The 14,891-nt window shown below is 41.5% G+C and overlaps 1 long non-coding RNA gene across 1 annotated transcript; it reads right to left on the bottom strand.

Annotated features, from left to right (window-relative positions):
* Positions 1-1,483: 1,483 nt before the first annotated feature.
* On the bottom strand, positions 1,484-3,653 carry LOC307005874. Its single transcript, XR_013799345.1, has 3 exons — positions 2,920-3,653; positions 2,222-2,298; positions 1,484-2,025 (listed from the first exon to the last, which is right to left on the bottom strand). It is a non-coding gene; the product is annotated as an uncharacterized lncRNA (long non-coding RNA).
* Between the last annotated feature and the right edge of the window lie 11,238 nt (positions 3,654-14,891).

Below are 14,891 nucleotides of genomic sequence, written 5' to 3'. Positions count from 1 at the left end.
CGATAGTAGGGAGAGGCGGTCCGGACTCAGAAAGATGCTAGTGTTTGTTGTGCTTGTCTAATGTTATGCAGATCTGAACGAACATATGTTTCGAAGGCGTGGGACGACCATCGACCCAGCATTTTAATTTGGTGATCGGAAAGGCCCCTTTGTGCTGCTGTGGTGGCTGCACCTATTCGGAAAGAATGTGAAGAGAAATGTTTGGTTGGGATGCCGGAATTGTTGAGGATGGATTTGAGGTTCTTTTGAAACCAATGTCTGGAGGCAGGGAGGTTTTTATCATTGATGAAGAGAGGATCGAGAGAAGAGGTGATTTGGGATTTCCTCTGGTGAAGAAAAAAGTTTAAGGACTGGTATGGTTGGATAGGGGTTGGCAAATTGAAAATGAAAACCGAATGGCCATGTTTCAATTGATCGGTTTTGCTTTGTTTGATGTTGTAGCGTATGGTGTCATGGTTTATTATTTGAAGGTCGGAGAATGTAGGATGGATAGATGGGTTGAAGTTTGAGTTGGTGGTAAATTCTGAGACTCTGAGGAAACCAAAGAAAGCCAAGTTGAACATGGCGTCTAGGGTTCTTGTTTTGTTGGAAGAAAAAATACCTGAGCGGAGAGTGGTTAGGCAGGTACTGAGAATGTCGATGGTTAAAGGTTGTCTAGAGTCTGGACGTGGGGGATTGGTTTTTTGTAAACCTTTGATGAGGAGGGATATCTGAGGATTTGAAATGTTGGGGCACTGTTGGCCGTGGAGGAGCTTAAAAAAGAAATGAATTCCGCTGAGGTAGACTTTGATTGATCCTGGTTTAACCCCCTGGGGTCTGAGGTGTTTTTGGGGCCCTTGAGAGGTTTTGACATGCCCTGACATTTGTGCTTATTTCAGCTACTTACAACATACCTTTGGCCAACACATAATTATGCTGTATTGCAGCACAAACTCTGCTACAATAATATGTGAGCAAAATGGAAGTTACATGTTTGCATTTTATAGAAAAAAAATATTATGCGTGGTTAGTAAGTTTTGGGAAAAAATGTGTCACTGCAATGAGCTCATATTACTCATACTAAATAGTTTGGCACAAGACTTTTGAGTTACCATTCTTGTAGGCTAGAATGTTTACTACAAAATGATGTGAAAATCATTCTGATCACTCTTTCACAAAACAACAATATAATGATTTAAACTTTGCAAGTCAGTTTTTGTGCCAGTACTGCTTTATGCGTAGGGGTGTTGATGGCCATGAATATGAATGAGGGGAGACAATAGACACTCCCCCATCCATGGCTAATGCCCCCATCAAGGTGCTGTGAGGCAGAGAGGAGAATCTGAGAATGAGAGGACATTCAAAGGTTTTGTTTTTTAATCTGTTTTTATTGTAATTCCTCTATGTGGATGAACTAAATGTTGTGCCTCACAAGACCACAGTGCTACCGTACATATATAAACATATAGTACCAGTCAAACGTTTTACCATTTTTAATATTTTTAATATTTTTGGAAGATGGCTGCATTTATTTGATAAAAAATACAGAAACAACAGTAATATTGTGAAATATTATTACAATTTAAAATAATGATTTTCTATTTTGATATACTTTACATGATCCTTCAGAACAGTGTCACATGATCCTTCAGAAATCATTCTAATATCATGATCTGATAATCGGGTATTATCAATGTTGGAAACCGTTGTGCTTAATATTTTTTTATAACCTGTGATATTTTTTTCAGGATTCACTGATTAAAAAGAAAAGCATTTATTCAAAATAGAAATCTTTCCTAACAATATAACTTAACACATCCTTTAAAAAAAGAAAGAAAGGTAGTGTATACTGTTACAAACAGACTCATGGGCGAATGTGAGTAAACAGAGGTCACTTGCGGTCCAGTTTCCCGGGCAGGAATCACGCAGTCTGTGCAACCATGTCAACATCAGTCTCGGTTTTCCATGACAGGGTGGACTTGGACCTGTTGCTTGTTTGCCTTGGCTCTCTTCGGGACCGGTGCTTGGACATGTTCATTGTCACATCTGTTGATAACACAATCAAAGAAACTGTATTATTATCGCTATCAATCACTATGGCCATGGATTAAGAAAAAGACAACCGATTTTGTAATTTCACACAAGAATAGGTAGGCCCTACTTGTATATTATGACGAGTATATTATGTATATTGTAAACACAATTACATTTCATCAGTAAAATATTACGTCTGTGCACTTACCATCATTCTCGATTGAGAACTGAACGACACCTGCGTGTCCCTCTGCTGGAGAAGGAGAGTGTGATGCAAACACATTCCTAAAAAAATAAAAACAACTGTGTTAGCATACATTATCCAAAGATGGGCGATTAATGGGTATGGACGCACAATGCATGTAGTCTATATATCTGTTGATGGGCCATAGGACGGAGAAATATCTATTTATGGGCCATAGATGCGTCACCGCGGGCTGTTGATGGCCATTATCTGCGCACGCACTTACAGCATTTAAAACATTTACACCTGCATTCACAATCATCTGTGGCAATATTTTAGCGTGTGTCATAGGCTAACCAAAACCGAACATTTATATATAAAAATATAATGTCTAGTATTTAGACAGTATCACATTTTACCGGAGGCTGAAATATATTTGCACGAAATCATATTTACACCTAAGCAGATATTCACAAAAGTCAGTATTTTTAGCATGATAATCAGTGTCATAAGCTAATCAAAACGGATTGAAATATAATACAAATATGTTTAGAGAGTAATATCACATTGAAACACGACCATATACGAATGTTAGGGATATTGTAAGGCAATCTTTCCTGTAAGATGTCAAAAGCTAACCAAAACTAAGCAAAATATAGTCTGAAAATTCACATGAGTTCTATATAATCAGAAAAGAATTATATAAACACTAAACAACTTACTCGAACTTGTATCCTCTGTGGGATCAATTCGCTCTTGAAAATGCAGCCGTTCTCCGTCTGAGATGCAACCGTTTCTCTGAGGAAAAGGTGAATTCTTCCTCGCTGTCCATAATCATCTGGAGGACGAATTTACCGGAGAAGCGTGCCATCCTCAAAACGCGATGAACTATCCGTGAATCTGACGAGAAACTGCGTGTTTTCATCATGGCATTGATCGGAGGGCGTGTGCGATGCGTATAGATCACCTCAACTATTAGCATGTGAATAGCGCCGGGGGGCGTGGCGGCATCAGCTCATTAAAAATAATGAAGAGAGAACGAAAAACTGCGCCTCTCCTTGGTTTCAAACGGATTACATAAACTAAGAATATGTGTTTTTTAATATAAATTACTTCATTTAAAAGAAGAGAATTCGAGCTTCATAAAGACAAATGTCTCGTTCCTGAGTGACAAGTATTCGCTGAGTTACAGTTCATTTTCGGACGCGTTTCAGAATGGACTTCCCTGACAGAGAGAAGGCAGAACTCGCATCATGTTTATTTTTCTTTATTTGGCGAAAGACACAACACTTTGTTTTTATTGTGAGTATACACAAAAAAAATAGAAACTTAACTGGATCGAATGATGTAAAACACTTAAATGTAAGATCAAAACCAACAAAGTATTTTGAATCTCTTTTGCACTGATAAGAAAAAAAGCGATCAGATCACGCCGGCGTGATTGCCGACCCCAGGGGGTTAATTGAACTGGTGTAATGGAGGTATGTGATGAAGGAGGATATTGAGAGGAGGGAAAACTCAGGAAAAACCATGTTGTGAGCTCTGTGGAAGTTTTTGAAGGAACCCCAAGCTGTCCAATAGGTTTGGAGTGTTCTGGGAGAAACGGCTTGTAAGATGGTATTTGTGGATAGGGTATGGAGATGTCTGAGGGGGTGGTCTAGAGGAATATGAGTTCTGAATAAGGTGGAACTGGAGTTGGATCGGAGTCTGCTTCTGGAGCCAATGTTCTGAATTTCTGAAAAAGAAAACGGGATAAAGCATCAGCTATTTGATTTTGGTGACCTGGAATATGTTCAGCTTTAATGACGAATTGATGACAGGCAGAGATCCAAATGAGGCGTCTTAGAAAGGGCATGATTTTTGGAGCATTAGAACGGCTCTTGTTGATACAGTGAACGGTGGCAGAATTATCACAGTGGAACAGGATGTTTTTTGTTGACCATTCGGATCCCCATAGATAGGCTGCTACTACTATGGGATATAGCTCGAACAGGGCGGTCGAATCGGCAGTTTGAGGTGTATTGGTAAGCTCAGGAGGCCAAGTTGAGGCAAACCAACGTCCTCTGTAGAAACCTCCAAAACCTGTGGAGGGGGCAGCATCAGTGAACAGGGTGATGTCGCAAGGTCGGGACAAAAAGTCGTTGTAGAAAAAAGTAATCCCGTTCCATTGTTTGAGGAACGTGATCCATAATTTCAAGTCTGCCCGACATGCTTCAACGGGTTTTAAACGACACCAGACAATGAATAAGGGTCTTATCCAGCGAAACGTTCGGTCATTTAAAAAAATAAATAAAAAAGTTTAAAAATTACGTGACGCATCACAGAACAGAGCAAGGTGAGCGTTTGTGCTTATAAAACTTAAACTTTTTAATTTATTTTTGAAATGACCGAACGTTTTGCTAGATAAGACCCTTATTCATCGTCTGGTGTCGTTTAAAGCCCTTTGAAGCGGCGCTGACACTGTCATTTGGACCTTGAACCGTTTGGGGCCCATTGACGTCCATTATATGGAGAAATGTTTTCATCAAAAACCTTAATTTCTTTTCGACTGAAGAAATAAAGACATGGACATCTTGGATGACATGGGGGTGAGTAAATTATCAGCAAAAGTTTTTTTTTTTAAAGTGAACTAATCCTTTAAAGGAATAGTTCACCCAAAAAAAATTAAATTCCGTCATCATTTACTCACCCCCATGATGTTCCAAACCTGTATGAGATTCTTTCTTCAGCTGAACACAAAAGAAGATATTTTGAAGAACGTTTGTAACCAAACAGTTGATTGTAGCCATTTACTTTCAATTGTCTGGTTACCAAAATTCTTTAAAATATCATCTTTTGTGTTCAACAGAAGAAAGAAACTCATACAGGTTTGGAACACATTGAGGGTCAGTAAACAGAAGTTGCAGTTAGAACAGAGGAAGCAGAGCCCACCTACCTTTGCAGAACTTCTCTTGTTAATCCTCACAGCAGAGGACAAGAGGACCTCCAAACAACCCGCATGAAGCAGTATTTCAATGCGTCAAAGCAGAAAACATCATCCCATTATCAAGGTGCTTATTTCCAGTATGAAGAGTGTACACCATCACCATCTACCTCTAATTCCAAAATTGAAATTCAAGACCTGAAGAGACAGAAAGGTGATTTACAATCACAGCTCACCCGAATTACACAGAGGGACAGTCGAAAAACACCAACTAAACCAGCAACTCTCATGTCAGTTGTTACAAAGTCTTCAGCCGACACTACCGGCCCTCAAAAGCCGCAGTTTCACAGCCGAGATACAAATAACAACAATAGGCCGAAACCCTGGTACTGCTTCAGGTGTGGAGAGGACCAGCACATCAAATCCCAGTGTGACAGTGAGCCAAATCCCTCATTAGTAGCCACAAAACAGAGGCTGCTAAAAGATAAACAACTAGCGTGGGATGTTGAGAATAGGATCTCAAAACCTGATCATTTAAACTAGTTCCAGTTCCGGTTGGGGGACAGACGGGGACTGAAACACAAGCAAAGTGTCCCAAGAAGAAGCATTGCTCCTTTTACACACATTCACACACCAGGAAACAGTCAATCATCCTGCCAAAATGACTAATTGGGGCCAAGTGCACTGCACAAGTGACTGTGGGTGAAAGACATTGTAGCTGTTTCTTAGACACGGGCTCTCAAGTGACAACAATCCCCAATTCTTTATATCAAGAGAACTTGTCTTATCTACCAATCCACTCATTGAACAACTTGCTTGAAGTAGAAGGAGCTAATGGCCAAGAAGTCCATTACATTGGGTATGTTGAAACGACATTCAAGTTCCCTAAGAGTTCATTAGGAAAAGACATTGAGGTGCCCTCACTAGCCCTGATTGTGCCTGACATGAGCTCCACCCTGTCATCAGTTTTGGTAGGCACCAACACCTTAGATGCCCTTTATGAACAGTATGCAGACACTGTGCTTCAGAATTCTGATTCATTGCCTTATGGCTGTAAAGTTGTCTTGAAGACCCTTGAAGACAGGGAAATATGGTCTGTTGATTCCAATCTGGGAGAGGTGAAACTACACAGCAGTGGTTCTGAGACTATTGCAGCTGGTCAGACCCAAGTCCTCAAAGGAACAGTGAATCACAGAACACCTAATGCAGAAGAATGGGTGGTGGTAGAATCACCAAAATCAACCCCCTTGCCAGGTGGCATGATGGTAACAGACGGCCTAACAAGTTTACCATCTAAACTTCCACATTGCATATCAGTTATCATTAAGAATTAGTCAGAACATAATATTACCCTATCTCCAAAAGCTGTGATAGCAGAAATATCCTGGTGTTCATTACATATATATAACATTTTAACCCAATTTTTAAAATCTAAAAATGTATTCCCAGAATCGTGCAGCCCTTTAGTTTATCTTGAAATCAGCATGTTCACAGTTGCTGCTGACTTAAACCATGAACATGAAAATATGGTAAAATGAAATATCAAACAACATGGAAATGACACAATTCCACCATCCCTACGAAAAGAGCTCCCTGAGTTAGGCCTCTTGTTAAGAGAATGGAACAGACTTGAAATCCTGAATGGTATCCTGGATCGAAAGCGGCAAGAGAGTACGCAAGTTTACCATCAACTTGTGCTGCCTGAAACTATGAGACACTTGGTTCTGAAAAGCCTGCACAACGACATGGGCCACATGGGTGTCGAACGGACCATCTTGTTCGGAAACGGTTTTATTGGCCTAAGATGGGGTGCCCAATCCTGCTCCTGGTGATCCTGACTGTCCTGCACAGTTCATCTCCAATCCTATTCAAACACACCTGCCTTTAATTTTCAAGTGATCCTGACGTGCTCTGAAGACCTTAATTGGTTGCTTCAGGTGTATTTGATTAGAGTTGGAGATGAACTGTGCAGGACAGTCGATCGCCAGGAGCAGGATTGAGCACCCCTGGCCCGATGTCAGCCGATGTGGAAAGAAAAATCAAGACCTGCAACCGTTGTGTACTGCGCAAGTCCTTACCTGAAAAGGCCGCACCACTTGTTAATATAATAGCTACAATGCCACTTGAACTCGCATGCATGGATTTTCTCTTAGTGGAGCCAGGTTCCAACAATATCCACTTCACTAAGTACGCAGTGGCTGTTCCCACCCCGAATCAAAAGGCTCGAACAGTAGCTAAGTGCTTGTGGGACCACATCTTCATCCCCTACGGCATCCCTGAGAAGCTTCATAGTGATCAAGGACCTGACTTTGAATCCCGGATCATAAGAGAGTTGTACGAGCTCATTGGTACCAAGAAAGTGAGAACAACACCATATCATCCAAGAGGGAACCCCGTTGAGCGTTTCAATAGGACCATGCTTAACATGCTTGGAACCCTTGAGGATCAGAAGAAGAGTCAATGGCGAGATTATGTCAAACCGCTAGTACATGCCTATAATTGTACTAAAAACGAAGTGACTTGGTTTACTCCATACAAGTTGATGTTCGGGCGACAACCAAGACTGCCTGTCGACCTAGCTTTTAATGAAGCTGATGAGAAATATTCCCAATCTGATCTTGAGGAATAGTGTTATGAGAGTTCAAGAAGCCTTAGAGTTTAAACCCTAGGTTCAGACCGTTCCTCAGCAACTGTGGAATACTTACCAGGAAGAATTGCACCAGAGCCTTCCAAATTGTTGAGCACCATTGGGCAAGATCTTTCAGATGTAACTTTCCCTGAAAATTATAATAGATTTAGATTTAGTCATTTAGCAGACGCTTTTATCCAAAGCGACTTTGACTTTGGACTACAGCAAGCGAGTCAAAGTTCAGTCATTGCTCAGAGTAGCATAAGCCAAACAAGGGAGGATTAAAGGAAAATATATACAACTAGCAAGTATATATATATATATATATATATATTTTTTTTTTAGGTCAAGTGCTCACGGAAGAGATGAGTTTTCTATTCTGCCTGATCCCGAAGATAACTTATCTGACCCTGAAGACGATAACTTACCTGATCATGGGGATAACCTACCTGATCTTGAAGAGAGAAACTTACCGGATCCTGAGGAAGGAAACTTACCTAGTCCTGCGAAGGATAACTTAACCGATGGACAGAGATCTGAAGAAATACCTGAAAGAGAATTGAACAGTGTTTATTGTCCTATGAAAACTACTCTATAAAGGAATGGAAGCAGAGTTGTCATAGACGAAACTGAACTTGAAATTGAAAATAGATGTTTGAGAAGATCTACCAGAGACAAAAAAGCAACTAGACAGCTAACTTACCCTGTGTTAGGGAACCCGTTAGTTACAGTAGTCCAGTCCCTGTTCCAGAGTCTCAGTGAAACAGTTGCAGACTCCCTAACACGGTTCAGCTACCCAGAACCTTGTAGTGTCAAGATAGTATAGATCCCTAAAGCAATGCACAGGGACGTGCATTGGATAAGGAGGGGAGGATGTAACCCACAGTGGAATGGAGCCTGTATGAGTGCATAAACTTGTGGGTGCTAGAATTCACAATATTGTAAAAGGAAAAGGGGTACTGGAAATGACGTTTGATTATGTATAGTTAAGTTAAAGAAGTTGAACATTTAACTAAGAGTTCATTACAAACAAACTCCTGTAGGGAGTTAAGCTGACGCTTCCCCTTTAAGAAAGTCACATGGAGCGCGTGTAGCAGCATTTTGTACAGCTACAGAGGAAGAGAGAAGCGGAGAGATCAAGAACCAGAAGCCTATCCTCTTCGAACAGTAATAAAACGAGCCAATGGCAAGCAAATGCCATGGGTCTGCTGAATTTGCATAGCGTAACTCCGCCCCACCTCGTGGGTATAAAGGAAGTGCGCCGGCAACATGCAGATATGTTTCTTCGCTGAAGGAGCCAAGCTGAACTCAGGCTGTTCCAGCGGTACAGCGGAAGTGGCAGGAAGACGTAACGTCTCCGTTCCCTACTCAGGGAACGAGGGTAACATCCGTAACCGAGACCTTCCCTTTCGTTGTCACTTCGAGTTACGTCGAATGACGACGATATGGGGTTCCCAGTCCAATCACGACACCTCGGCTGTCTTCCAGTGCCCTATGTAAGTCTGAGCTCCCTGTCGCTCTGCGTTTAACGGGGCGCGGGGCTGGAGAGGGCTGTGGCGCCTTCCTGTGGCTTCCTCCACGACGTGGCCCGGGTGAAGGCTGCTGCTGGGGCCATGCGGGAGGGGCGGGAGCCGCGGGAGGGCGCCCTCGGCGGCGAGCAGGCTGAGGTGTCTGAGCCGACGGCTGGGTGGAGGCAGCAGCGGGCCGTCGGGGCAGAATATGTTTAATCGCCTCAGTCTGCTTCTGGGCGGTTGAGAACTGTTGGGCAAAGTCCTCAACCGCTCCGCTGAAGAGCCCAGCCTGGGATATGGGGGCGTTGAGCAAACGAGTTCGCTCGGCGTCTCTCATATCAGCCAGGTTGAGCCACAGATGTCGCTCCTGGACCACGTTAGTGGACATCACCTGACCCAGGGAGCGTGCGGTCACTTTCGTCGCCCGGAGAGCGCAGCTCATTAAAGAGCCCTGGGTCAGTCCTCCCCTCGTGCATGTCCCTGAGCATCTGGGCCTGGTAGACCTGTAGAGTGGCTATGTCATGCAAAGAGGCGGCTGCATGCCCCGCAGCTCTATAGGTCTTCGCCACCAGAGTAGACGAAAACCTACAGGCCTTGGAGGGGTGCTTAGGGTCAGAGCTTGGGACAGGGCGGAGGGTTCCACTAAGAATTAACTTGGCTCCGAAAGCGAAAACATATCTGCATGTTGCTGGCGCACTTCCTTTATACCCACGAGGTGGGGCGGAGTTACGCTATGCAAATCCAGCAGACCCATGGCATTTGCTTGCCATTGGCTCGTTTTATTACTGTTCGAAGAGGATAGGCTTCTAAGCGAACCCCATTTCGTCGTCATTCGACGTAACTCGAAGTGACAACGAAAGGGAACTAAGATGGCGGGTCAACTCGAATTTGTAAAACTCATCTCCTTTCGGTAGCCAGAGGACCTGTTGCATCACCTGGTAACACACACTGAGCGTTAGGAGTGATTGCTGTATTTGGATTGGATTACAATCCTTTTCCTTTCAATTTTTTTATCTTCCCTGAACTGGATTGAATCTGACGGGTTTTTTTTTTTTTTACATTGAACAAGAACTGAACTTTATTACAAAAAGTACACAGCTTTATTGCATACAAACTGAACTTTATTACATTCATTGCATGAACTGAAAAGGTGTATTATACACCTAAAGTGAACCCAAACTGAGTTGCGGTACCACATTATTCATATTGGTTAATGTTTTATTGTTCTTTGTTGTGCTGTGATTGTGTTTGCTTTAAGTACAACTAAGTTGCCCTTTTCTTTTACCTGTAAAAAAAAGGGGTTAATATAAAAGAAAAGGGGGAATTGGTTTACTCCTAATTATTAACTAATTGGACTAATCACCCAGCCCGGGCAGATTTGCTAAATTAAATCATCTCCAAAATACAGAAAAAAAGAAGGATTTCATTCAACTTACCTCTTTGTTATTTTATTATTATTATTTTTTTCCACTGATCCAAACGACTGTTTCTATGTTGCTGTGTTACAGTAAAATGTCTTTAACGTATTCAACGTCTGTTTTCCATCATAAGTTTTATGTTTTTCCACCCCACTCCATGTCGAAATACAACTAGGACTCACCTACATTTTAGGACTCAAGTGTTACAAAATTGGCGAGCCAGCCAAGAGTGGTCAAGGCAGATATAGACAGAGACCATTCATGATGGAAGTAGTTCAAACAAGCAGTGTAAAAAATTTGTTTTCATGAAACTCAGTAATAGTTAGTTTGGTAGTTGGCACAGAAACTGATGAAGAACTACAGTTAGGTCCATATATATTTGGACACAGGCACAATTTTCATACTTTTGGTTCTGTATACCACCAGAATAAAATTAAAATGAAACAATCAATATGAATTTGAAGTGCAGACTTTCAGCTTTAATTAAAGGGGTTGAACAAAAATATCAAGTAAACATTTTAAGAACTGCAACCATTTTTATACACAGTACCCCTATTTTCAGGGGCTCAAATGTAATTGGACAAATTAATATAATCATAAATAAAATGTTCATTTTTAATATTTTGTTGAGAATCCTTTGCAGGCAATGACTGCCTGAAGTCTGGAACTCATGGACATCACCAAAGACTGGGTTTCCTGCTTTGTGATGCTTTGCCAGGCCTTAACTGCAGCTGTCTTCAGCTGTTGTTTGTTTGTAGGTCTTTCTGCCTTTAGTTTTACCTTCAGCAAGTGAAATGCATGCTCGATCGGGTTGAGATCAGGTGATTGACTCGGCCATTGCAGAATATTCCACTTCTTTTCCTTAAAAAACTCCTGGGTTGCTTTTGCAGTGTGTTTTGGATCATTGTCCATCTGTACTGTGAAGCGCCGTCCAACCAACTTTGCTGCATTTGGCTTAATCTGGGCAGACAGTATATTCCTATACACTTCAGAATTCATCCGGCTGCTTCTGTCTTCTGTTACATCATCAATAAACACCAGTGATCCAGTGCCACTGGAAGCCATGCATGCCCATGCCATCACACTGCCTCCACCATGTTTAACAGAAGATGTTGTATTCTTTGGATCATGAGCTGTTCCAAGCTTTCTCCATACTTTTTTCTTCCCGTCATTTTGGTACATGTTGATTTTAGTTTCATCCGTCCAAAGAATGCTTTTCCAGAACTGGTCAGGCTTTTTTAGATGCTTTTTGGCAAAGTCTAATCTGGCCTTTCTATTCTTGATGCTTACGAATGGTTTGCACCTTGTGGTGAACCCTCTGTATTTGTTCTCGTGAAGTCTTCTCTTGATTGTAGACTTTGACAATGACACGCCTACCTCCTGGAGAGTGTCCTTCACTTGGCTGGATGTTGTGAATGGGTTTTTCTTTACCATGGAGAGGATCCTGCGATCATCTACCACTGTTGTCTTCCGTGGACGTCCAGGCCTTTTTATGTTGCTGAGCTCACCAGTGGATTCTTTTTTTCTCAGATTGTACCAAACTGTTGATTTGGCCACTCCTAATATTCCTGCTATCTCTCGGATGGATTTATTTTGTTTTTGAAGCCTAATGATGGCCTGTTTTACTTGCATGGAGAGCTCCTTTGAACGCATGATGTAGGTTCACAGCAATATATTCCAAATGCAAATACTACACTTAGAATCAACTCCAGACCTTTTACCTGTTTAATTAATGAATAAATAACGAAGGAATAGCCCACACCTGTCCATGAAATCACTTTTGATTCAATTGTCCAATTACTTTTGGTCCCTTGAAAAAGGGGGGGTGGCTCTCCCAAGAGCTGTAATTCCTAAACCCTTCCTCCAATTTGGATGTAAATACCCTCAAATTAAACCTGAGAGTGTGCACTTTCAGCCCATATCCATTAAATAACTATAGCTTGAATATGTGTTGGTAAATACCTGAAAAAAAGAAAAATTGTGCCTGTGTCCAAATACATATGGACCTAACTGTATATGACTTCCTTAAACAGTATGGGTCTAATCATAGGATAATTGAAGTGGACTCCCCTGAGTCAGAGACAGACAAACAAGTTATAGTATATAATCTACGGATCTACAGGGGGGCAAAGGGGGACAGGTACCCCCCCCACACACACACACACTCTAGAGCCTTGCCTCCCCCAGCTGCCCCCCTAACTTTGATGATCAAAAAACTGTACTTGTAAAAACGACCGCTACTATGTCCACAAGCTTCTCAAAACAGTGAACTAAACAATACATTTACCAAAAGTGAACAATATAATTTTTTATTTTAAATGTATTATTAGCCCCTCCCCCCTGCCCCTCAAATACTTAGCTACGTCCCTGATTCAAACGTGCAGAGCGGCGTTCGCTCAGTCTGGCTCACACACACAGGCGAGTCGCCCTGCATTCCGACTGAAGAGACTGAGCTGCCCCAGAGCCTCTGAAGGTGAAGTGAGTTTCCCCAGGTGTAGTTTAAACACACGTTTTACTTAAAGTTACATTTGTAATGAATGTATTGTATGCTAAAGACGATTCAGCATCAGCAAAAACAGCGAGTCTATTACGTTAGCCAAAATCAGCGGTCAAATCGCTCCCTTGTGATTTGTAACCCTTCCCTTTGAATAGCCTAATTTTGATTTTAGTAAAGACAAGAACACTTTAATAAAAAATATAAATTATTGTTTGTATCCATAACGTTTACTGATGGTCGCCGTTACGCCGACGTTACGTTACAACAACACACACAATACAGTGCCAGTTAGGAGATCGATCATTTGATTAGCTAAGCAGTCCTATAAATCCAATTCCTCTCAGATATCACACAAATGAAACCAGGTTACAACTGGGGAAATAACAAATACAATAGGATTAAGTAGTCTAAACATAACTGGTGTGTGCATGTGATAAATCTTTCTGATTTTATATTCGTTAGGCTATACAGGCTACTGCATTAGCTACATGGCCCTACAGTGTAGATGACCGTCTGAGAAATCTGCTGTTCTCAGTATTGAGAAACAGCGTGCAAAAGCACTAGATTTAGATATACGTTTGTGAAACGTTTTGCTGCAAAGCACAACAACTGTCGCCTTAAGCTTTCCTAAAAATTATGGGTGATCATGGGTCATTTGTGGACTGTAATTATATGTTTTTAATTATAATAAGAACTTGGGTATTGTCCGCTGTTTTATACGTGTAGTCCACTGCATCTTGGACACAATTATTGTACTTTGTTTTATATTTTCATTTTGCTTTTTATACTTTTACTGCTTTTTATGCATGTGGCGCAGCCGTGCAGTCCCTTTCACCTATGTTGCCATACAAACTTTACGGATTACATGCTAAGACCCAAACTGACATTACTTAAAACCTTTTGATCCTTAGCCAGTGCCTACACGCCTGTAGCCAGCAAATCAGTTACACAGACCTGTTCTGAAATTACCTGATGTCAATCCACCTGAAGTACAGAGAGTAATAGTTGAACACACACCCCTATACACACACCAGAATACACACACCCCTAAGGCTTTGACCATTCTATGGGCGTTGCCTCACCCCAACAATGAAGTAGCCTATGAGACACTATGCTGTGTTACAGTAAAATGTCTTTAACGTATTCAACGTCTGGTCTCCATCATAAGTTTTATGTTTTTCCACCCCACTCCATTAGAACCTAGAACTGGTCCAGTTGCATAAGTGTTGTATTTTAGGACTCAAGTGTTACATATGACTGAGATGAACAATCTGGGGTGCGTTTCCCGAAAGCATCGTTAGCCAACTATGATCGCAAGTTCCGTCGTTAACGGCATAGTTCAACGATTTGGTGTTTCCCGAAACCATCGTTCCAACGAACGTTCGCAAACAGCATCTCAAACTTGTGTGGTTGCAACGACAGCTCTGGAGCTGTGGTTAGAAGCATAGTTTCTAGTTTACATGAGATGTAGACTGAATAAATCCTTATCTTTAGCAAAATAAGCAAGCTGACATTCAGTACAACCCGTATTTTTTATTTAGAATACATACAAATGTAATTTACGTCTTTTAGTTTGTCAAGAGATTTAAAGCACCGTTTTTGAAGACTGCGCATGTGCGAACGTGCTCAACTATGTAAGAACGAGCCAAATATTGAGTCTGGTAATAAAGCAAAGTAACTGAGAAAAATTTGAAATGGTCTTCAGATGCCATATAT

This window comes from Phoxinus phoxinus, assembly GCF_949152265.1.
Source record: "Phoxinus phoxinus genome assembly, chromosome: 10".
Taxonomy (NCBI): Eukaryota; Metazoa; Chordata; class Actinopteri; order Cypriniformes; family Leuciscidae; genus Phoxinus; species Phoxinus phoxinus.
The sequence above is the reverse complement of the archived record's forward strand: the minus strand, read 5'-3'. Positions and strand labels throughout refer to the sequence as shown.